The sequence below is a fragment of the Tupaia chinensis genome, unplaced genomic scaffold (genome assembly GCF_000334495.1).
Source record: "Tupaia chinensis unplaced genomic scaffold, TupChi_1.0 Scaffold144472_1, whole genome shotgun sequence".
Lineage (NCBI taxonomy): Eukaryota > Metazoa > Chordata > Mammalia > Scandentia > Tupaiidae > Tupaia > Tupaia belangeri.
This window is the reverse complement of record NW_006204331.1, coordinates 909,776-919,105: the sequence shown is the minus strand read 5'-3', so window position 1 is coordinate 919,105 and position 9,330 is coordinate 909,776.

The following is a 9,330-nucleotide window of genomic DNA, read 5'->3' as shown; positions in this document are numbered from 1 at the left end:
CCCTCTCTCTCTTTGTCTTTGTTTGGTCAAATTAAAAAATAATAACAACAAATGAAATTAAATAAATAAAAAATTCCTTTAAAAAATAATTTGGTATAGAGCGTGAATTCTAGAGACAGTGAGTGAGCAAGCACCCCCGAGGTGTGAGGGGCGGCCGTGCTGCAATTCCTTGTCCTCTCAGGACTCAGGTGTATGCACATGTGCCCAGCATGTTTCTTAAGCTGCCAGGTCTGGGACTTGAACCATGTAGTTAGTCATGTAGGATCCAGCCGCCTTAACCTCCATCTCACCTGCTGGCCCACAAATTGCTCCCCACACCCAGCAGAAGAGCCACCCTGGCACAAGGCCACACAACAACTGGGCCAGGACACTGCACCCCCCACCCTCTGGAGTAGCTGGTGGGAGGCCTGCCGGGCACAGGTGTCCTGAAGGCAGGGCTCTTGCCCTGAACCCTGCACCAATGACCTCTGTCTTCCCCAGTGCCCTGAGGCTGCCCACGGTCAAGTAGCAGGGCTCACGGTGACCACATCAGCTCCCATGAAACTGCAGCTCTGGCTCTCTCCTCCCGCCGTGCCCAGCTGTGAGGCCCCCACATCTGTCCGTCCACCTCTGGCCCATGAGCAGCCATGGACAGTCAGCCACCACCCCGCTGCCAGCCAGAGAGGCTGGGCCCCCCCCCGCCCCAGGCCCAGCCAGGGACAGCCAGCCACCCCCCCGCTGCCAGCCAGAGAGGCTGGTCCCTCCTCTGGCTCATGGCCTCCCGCCCGCTGCCCACGCTGAGACCAAGGGCTCCTGTCCAAGTCTGCAGCAGTGCCCATGATCAGGGCAGAGCCCTGCAGGCCGTGTGCGCTGTAGGCCTGGCTTGTCCCACGAGGCCACACTGAGGTCTTCGACCTGCCCTCCACCCTCACGCGCACACATGAAGCACAGTCGATGGGAGACACTCCCCTTCTGGCTCAGGCTGTCCTTGCAAGAGTCCACAGCAAACTGCTCAGACTCCGCCTCTCCACCCAAGGTCATCTCATCCAGACCCTGAGACCTGAGTCAAGGTCTTGTCCTGTGAGGTGGGGCCCCTTGAAGGCAAGACCATTTCTTTCATTTTTTAAAGAATTATTTATTTAATCCCACTTACTATATATATATTTTTTTTTTTTGGAGAGATTTTCACTGTAGGGCGCGTGCGCTCGCCAGACAGACAGAGAGAGACATAGAGACAGAAAGCGAGAAATCACCCCCCAGGGGGGATGGTCACGCCGCAATCCCTTCTCCTCCATTCTCCTCTCGGGATCTTGGGCACGCACGCACACGCGCCCGGCGTGAGTTTTAAGCCACCGGGTCCAGGACACGAACCGCGGTCGACTACGTGGGAATCCAGCGACATAGCCATTACGCTAACCGCTGGTTCCCCCACTTACTATATTTTAATTTGACCAGAGAGAGTCAGAGAGAGAAAGAGGAAGGAAAAGGTAGAAAGCAAGCCGCCAGGTCCGGAACTCGAACTGCAGTTGGCCACGTGGAATCTAACACCTTTAACCACCATGCCACCTGCTGCCCCTCTTTCTTTTTCTTTTTTTTTCTTTTTTAAAGAATTATTTCTTGGGGGCTAGCAGGTGGTGTGGTAGTTAAGGTCTGGATACTACTCCCACATGACTGACCACGGTTCAAGTCCTGTACCTGGTGTCTTGCTTTCTCATTTTCTCTCTCTCTCTCTGGTCAAATTAAAAATAAATGAACGAGGGGCCAGCAGGTGTGGTGGTTAAGGACACTGACCTTTCACATGGCCGACTGCAGTTCGAGTCCTAGATCAGGCAGCTTGCTTTCTCACTTTCCCTCTCTCTCTCTCTCTCCCTCTCCTTCTCTCTTTCACTCTGTCCCTCTCTGGTCAAATTAAAGAGTAAACAAGTAAATAAATAAAAGTTAAATAAAGTAATTCTAACAAAAAGAATGAATAAAGTTAAATAAATAATTATTTAAAAAAATAGTAATTCTTGGGACCAGCAGGTGGCAAGATGGTTAAGGTGCTGGACACTCCCACATGGCCGACTACGGTTCGAGTCCTGGACCTGGTGGCTTGCTTCCTCACTTTTCTCTCTCTGTGTGTCTCTCTCTGGTCAAATTAAAATAAATGATGAATAGATAAAAATTTAAAAAATAATTCTTTTAAAAAATATTTATTTATTTATTTAATACATTTGTTATTTATTTTAAATTTGACTAGAGAGAGAGAAAGGGAGAAAGTAGGCCGCCAGGTCCCGGACTCGAACCGTGGTTGGCCATGTGGGAGTCCAGCACCTTAACCATCATGCCACCTGCCAGCCCCCAGATAATTATTTCTTTATTTAATTTCGTTTGTCACCATTATTATTTTTCACCTGACCCAAGAGAGACAAAGAATGAGAAAGATAGTGAGAAAACAAGCCACCAGGTCTGGGACTCGAACCGTGGTCAGCGTGTGGAGTCCAGCACCTTAACCACCACGCCACCTGCTGGCCCCTTTTCTTTTCCTTTTTTCTTAGGTTTTTGCCATAGGGGATGTGTACTCCCTGGAGAGAGAGAGAGAGAGAGGAAAAGTGAGAACTCATCCCCTAGGGAAGATGACCACACCTCAATCCCTTTTCTTCCATTCTCCTCTGAGGATTTGTGGGTGTCTGTGGGTCCTCTGCAGGACCCACCCCTGGTGTGATTTTCAAACCACTGGATCTGGGATTTAGACTGCAGTCGGCCACGTGGGAATCCAGTGCCTTTGCCATCATACCATCTGCTGGCCCGGGAGAGGGATTTTATTGCAACTTTGCAGGGAGCCCAGCACTGACAGAGCAGATCTCCCACCACACAGAGCTGGTCAAGGTTTTCGGGGAAAATGGGGAAACAGAGAGGCTCTGAAAACAGGTGAGGACAGGGTGAAAGAAACAGGGCTGTGGGGATGGAGAATCCGGAAGGGGAGAGTGACTTGGTGATGTGGGTAGCAGAAAGTGTATCTTGCATGTGACCACACTACCTCTGCACAAGCGAAGACTCAGTTCAGGGTTGGGACACCTTTGGGGCCAGGCTGTCCATAGCTGCCTACCAGTTCAAGACCAGGGCAAGACACTCACAGCGGAAAGGTTCACGGTTGGGCACTGCCGGTGTGCACACGACCGCCTGCCCTCTGCACAGGGCACCCTTCCTGTCTCCGCTTAGAGGGTCTGTGGCCCCATGGCCTGCACGTCCCTTGAGTCTGGGCTGGACCTGGAGTACCCTGACCCTCCAAACCCTAGAACTGAAAAGGAGAGTCTGGCTTGACATAGACCTCGAGAGGGTGCTTAATTCCCCAGTTCCAGAGCCTAAAGGAGGTGCTTTTCTTTGGTTTTGCATTTTTCCCTTTTTGAAAAATGAACTTTCAGGGGCTAGCCAGTGGTAATGGTTGTGACAGCTGGATCCCACTTGGCAAACTGCAGTTTGAGTCCCAGACCCATCAGCTTGAAAAGCATGCCCAGTGTGTGGACATGCATGACTGAAGTCCTGAGAGGAGAATGGAGGAGGGGTTGCAGTGTGGTCACCTCCCCAGGGTGCTTTCTCACTCTCCCTCTCTGTCTCTCAGCCTCTCTCCACTACGTCATGCACCTTCTGGCCAAATTAAAAATATATAAAATGAAAAAGAGAGCTTTTACTCTGGAATAACTTTAGATTTCAGACAAGCTGCAACAGTGTGGATGCAGAGTTCCCGTACCCCAGCGGCTTAGCGCACCCGACATTCCCATGGTCCAGCGTGTGTGCACGGAAGTGGGGGACAGGGAGAGGGCACCATAAGGGCTCTTTCCCGCCATCTCCGTCCTCCATCCCCCCAGGTCCTCAGAAGCATGGGCACCTGCTGGCACCCGACAGGTGTGTTCTCAGCTGATGCAAGAACTCCAGCCTGCGGATGCCGGATGCCATGAGGCCTCTGGCCCCACGGCAAGTTGCAAGTTGTAAGAGTCCACAGCAAACTGCGGTGCCACAGTGGCTGCGTGGAGCCGTGCATTCTGCAGTGCGGAGAAACCTGCGTCACCACGCTGACTTCTCTTCACTGCAGTGCAGGCTGCATTCGGAGCTCACGGAGCTGTGGCTGTCTTTCTCCCACTGCAGGGCCAGGCCTATCTGGAGTACCTAATGTTCAGGGCTGCTGTGTCTCCTTAGGTTCTTCTGACCTGTGACGGTTCTTCAGACCCCCATGTTTTTCAGGACCATGGCAGCTTTGAGGTGCACTGGTCAGATGTTGCCGAAGGCCCCTCAGTTTGTGTCTGCTGGACATTCTCGTGGTTAGGCTGAGGCCATGGGTTTGAGGGCAGAATCTGGGAGGTGAGGTGCTCACCAGGTGTGTCTCTACCATGAAGTTCCCGTTTCCCCTTCATGACTTCTGTTTCCTCTCTAGGGTGCATGAGCTTGTCAGAGAGAGAGAGAGAGAGAGAGAAAGAGACCACCTCTGGGGGGATGGCCATATGATAATCTCTTCTCCTTCATTCTCTTCTGGGAGTTTTGGGCACACACACACACACACCTGGTGTGTGTTTCAAGCCATTGGGTGTGGGATTCAGATCATGTAGTCAACCACGTGGGATTTAGCACCTTAACCTCCATGCCACCAGCTGGCCCCTATGGCTCTATTTTTCCCCCTCCCTCTTTTTCTAAGACAGGGTTGTTGTATTGCCCAGAATGGTCTCAAGCTCTCTACCCTTCTGCTTCACCCACAAGTAGCTGGGACTACAGGTGTGCACCTCTGCACCCAGTGAAGGCCCTGTTGTTTAGAAGGAGGTCCCAGGCCAGTCAGTGGCATGGAGGTTAAGATTAACTACTACTCGGAACCGGCAGTTAGCGTAATGGCTGTCGCTGAACTCCCATGTAGTCGACCGTGGTTCGAGTCCTGGACCCAGTGGCTTAAACTCATGCTAGGCATGTGTATGTGCGTGCCCAAGATCCCAAGGGGATCTCACTCTCTCTCTCCCTTCCAGGGAGCACACACATGTGTTTTAAAAATAGGGAGTCCCGGGACCAGCAGTTAGTATAATGGCTTTGTTGCTGGACTCCCATATAACTGGACCTGGTGGCTTAAACACACCGGGCACGTGTGCGTGCGTGCCCAAGATCCCGAGAGGAGAATGGAGGAGAAGGGATTGCGGCATGACCACCTCCCTGAGGGGTGATTTCTCGCTTTCTATCTCTCTGTCTCTCTCTGTCTTTCTGACGAGCACACGTGCCCTATAGCAAAAATCTCTAAAAAAAAAAAAGGAGTCCCAAAGCCTCATGCATGCTCACAGTTTGTGTGGGGTTGGTCCCCACCAGCTAGGCGCCGCCTACGAATGCTTCTTGGACTCTTCTCAGGGAGTCTCGTCTCCTTCTTGCATTCAGTTCATCTGTTTTTGTCTTTTATGCTTTAGGATTTTCAGAAGTTTATTTCCCTAGAGAGATGGTCAGAGAAACAGCAGCCCAGGAGGATGTTGGTTCCGTGGTCTGGTCACAGGCATGTGTGTGTGGGCAGCATGCCCACAGAGCTCGGGACACGGACCTGGGCCCTTCCCGCCAGGCCTCAGTGGTGCAGGGCACTGGGCACCACTGTGCCACCACTTGGCTGCTGCTCCTCGTGGATGGTAACGCTCCCACCCGTCTCCTTGACCCACGTATTGACCGACACCCAGAACGCGACCAGGCATGTCTCACTCTCCAGACCTGGCACAGGGAGAGTCAGTGTGTTCTGGGAACGTTCTCCAGTGAGTGAGTGAGGAACAGCAGTGATGAAGGCTGTCGGCAGGCATGGGCCTGCACCCCACCGGGCGGGCAGAGCCCCCATCCTGCAGGCCTTTGGGCCAGTCACCGCCCTTTTCTCCCCCTCAGGCCTCAGTGTGGGGGACTCAGCACAGGACTGGGGACACCTTTGGGGACATGGCTCCTGCATGTCAGGGCCAGGGGAGGGACCCTGGGCACATCCTTCCCTTCCCTGGTCCCACATGAGGGTGCACGGTAGGTATTCTGCAAGTGTGCCCTGTCTGTCCCCTCCCCCTAGGGCCTGCCTGACCCGGCTGACGGAGCCTTCATACCTGGCTCTCGTGGGCTGTGTGGAGGACTGGCTGCCCAGTCAGGCAGCTCCCAGAGGAGACACCAGGGAGGGCCCGGTGTCCCTTTTGCCCACGTGGCTATCTGTAGAGGGATCGCCAGCCTCTGCAACGTGAGCCCTGGGAGGCCGTGGCCCCTGGTGCTGACCGGCTGTCCACAGCCTTCCTGAGATGGAATTACAGCCCAGAACTGTACCCGTGAGGGTGAGGGGGGGTGAGGGTGAGGGGGGAGGCTTCCCCTGGTGGTGAGCCCAGACCAGAGGCACCTGCTGTGTCTCCAAGGCCCCTCAGGGCAGGAGGGGAGGGGTAGTGGGAGTTTCTACAGGGAGGACAGGGACCACAGGAGGCAGGACTAACAGCAAGGACCCAGGAAGGTGGCTCAAGGTTGGGCTAAGGGACTCTGGTGGCCTTGCGGGGCCATGAAGAGGAAGCCTAGCTGGCTTAGGATGGCAGAGCAGGAGCTGGGCCCACCTGACTGCAGACCGGCGGGCTCCTGGGGGCAGCCGGGTACCCTGACCGTTGGCTGTATCCTCCCAGGATCTGTGATCAGGCTGAGCTGTTTGCAGCCCCTTAGAGAAAAGGCCCAGAAGACAGGCCAGGCCCCGGGTCTGCCAGGCCAGCACTGAGGACAGGCCACCCTGCCCTATCCCTCTCCCACCCCTTGTCTTCTGTCTGTTGGGTCCTGGGCTCCAAGTCCCTGCCCAGCGTTCTGACCCGGCCTTCCTAAGCCAGCCTCATTCTCAGGCCCGAGGTACCTCTCCCAAGGCCCACCAGGCACCCAGCAGGTGTGGCATGGCCCTTGTCTGGTGGGAAGGTCTGGAATGCTCAACCCTGGTGCCAGCCTGGGAGGGCGGTGGGCACCAGGCTCAGGAAAGGGCTGGCAGTTGGCAGTGGCATTCTGGAAGGATGTAGGGGTGAGCAAATGCTTGGACAGGAGATGGGTCGACAGTTGGCGGTGGCAGCTGCAGTGGCAGTCGGACTTGGCAGGGGCCAGGCCCCGCGGACAGACGGGGTGGGGCAGCCATGTCACTGGCAGGTAGCCCTGGTCCTGGAGCAGCTCTGAAGGGTGGTCTTGGGGAGGCCAAGCCATGCCGAGGGCTGCCCACCTGGCGCCAGCCTCAGCAAGGCCACCTCTGTCAGCTGTGGGTAAGTTCTGCTGAGCCCAGGCCTGCTCCTGTCCACCCGCAGGACCCAGGATGCCGTGCGGTGGGCGGTCTCCCAGGCAGCTCCTGTGAGGTAGGCGTCTCTGTCCTCCCCCTGCCCTCTGCCTCTTGCTCTGTGTGGCTTCTAGCAGAGCCCTGGAGAGGGCAGGGACGGGCTCTGGGCAGTTCCCTGGGAGGGGGCAGGACTCCCAGGGCCGTTGCCATGGGGACAACTTAGCACCATACTGGCTGGAGAATAAACAGGCAGGTTTCCTGGCCAGTCATTGAGTGGAGGTCCACAGAAAGCCCAGCAGGGGGGGAGGACAGGCTGTCAGGAGGATGGCAGTGTCAGGAAAGGCCTGGTCACTGAGGTGGGGACTACGCAGAGGCCACTAGGAGGATGGGAAGGGATACTGCTGCTCCTCCACAATCTCCTGTCCCGAAGCAGAGCCCTGAGGTGACCTCAGAGCCACTAGCATGGGGCTGGGTCCCCTTGAAGCCACACAGTAGGGTGGAAGGCAGGCGGCCCTGTGGTGCAGGGGCCCGGCCAGCCACATGGCCCTCCAGCTCGGGAGAGCCCTCTGGGTCCCAGGGTGGACAGGGCATGTTCTTGGGGATTACCACCAGCAAACGGGTCCGTGGTCTCTGCGCCCCATCCCTGGCCTTCCAGGACCCCTGCCTGTGGCTGCACACGTCCTCACCGGCCTCAGGGTGGCCCTTGGGCAGGCTCCAGATGTGTGCACAAGGCTGAGGTGGCCTTCTGGGATGACCGCCCGGCATGGACATGCACGCTCTGTGGTGCCCCGGCCGTCAGTCCATCGGCCCACCTCATCTACCATGACTGACGGCAGGGCCATGTCCTATCTCCAGGACTCTGAGGCCTTCCCTACCCTCCTGCCCCTTTGCTGGCCCCTGGATACTGGGATGCTCTGGTCAGAGTGCTGCCGAGGCCAGCCCTATTACACCAGCTCAGAGCTGTCCCCAGGGTAGAGCTGCCGCCCTGTGCGCCCCGGCCAGCGGTCCTCCCTCACCGATGCCCTGTCCTCAGGGTGGGGGCAGGGTGGCGCTGCAGGAGGGCCCAGGGGACCCTGGAGGAGAGCAGGCGTGGGGCCCCTGCCTGGCGAAGCCCATGCAGATCTTACGCAGGCAGCAGCTGAGCCCGTGGGTAAAGGAGGTTCTGGGCCATGCTGCCAGCACCTCCCTCGGGGCAGGCATGTCAAAGTGGCTGCCGGGTCTGGCTGCGTGTTCTCCCTCCTGGTCCCACTGAGAGACTGCAGCTGCTGACATGCTCGTGTTTTAAACGATGAAGGGGTGCACTACCTCAGAGCAGTAAGAGCCTGGAGATGGGTTTTAGGCCTGGCTTGCTGAGGACTCTGTCTCAGGGATTGTTCTCGGTTCTGCATTTTGGACCCATGGCTTCCTCTGCTGGCCCGCCTGGGGGGGGGGGTTGCCTGGGAAGGCAAGAAAGGGAGGTGGCCCTGAGGCGTGCTGGATGGAGCTCTGCCCTGCCTGCTGGGGATCAAAGGCCCCTCCCCTCCCATTGGAGAAGGTCTTTGGGACCTTGGTGGGTGTGCAGGCCCACCCCCGCCAGGCCAGCTGGCTGCCTCAGCCTAAGCCTTCTGTTGGTTCCGGGAACAGAACAGCCCAGAGGAAGGGGGAGAGGAGCTGGAGTGGGGCCCCCAGGAGAGAGCCCCAGAGCCCCAGGACCTCAGCTGGCCTGGTAGGTGGGTGGGTGGGCAGTGCCAGGTGAAGGTGGCTCTCCCAGCGCTGCATGGGTACTCTTGCACAGACAGCTGACACGCGGGACAGGACTTACATCCGCACCCTCCTAGGGGCAGGGCTAGGGTTCTCTGAGGAGCCTGGCAGGAGTCGGCCGAGGTCTCTGTTCCTCTCCAAGACAGGGAGTGCGCTCTGGCCTCAGTGGGAGAGAACCCTTTCCCAGGTTGGGGAGTGAACGAGGGTCCTTCAGAAAGAAGGCAGAGAGGCGGCTTCTGGAAGGCAGTTTCAGGGAGGCCGCCCAGGGGACAGAGCCGGTATCTGCACAGCGCGGCCAGGCCCCCGCCAGCACTGGGGGAGTGTCCAGACTTTGGTCGCGGGCTGCCGGCCGGCTCGCCCTGCCTCTC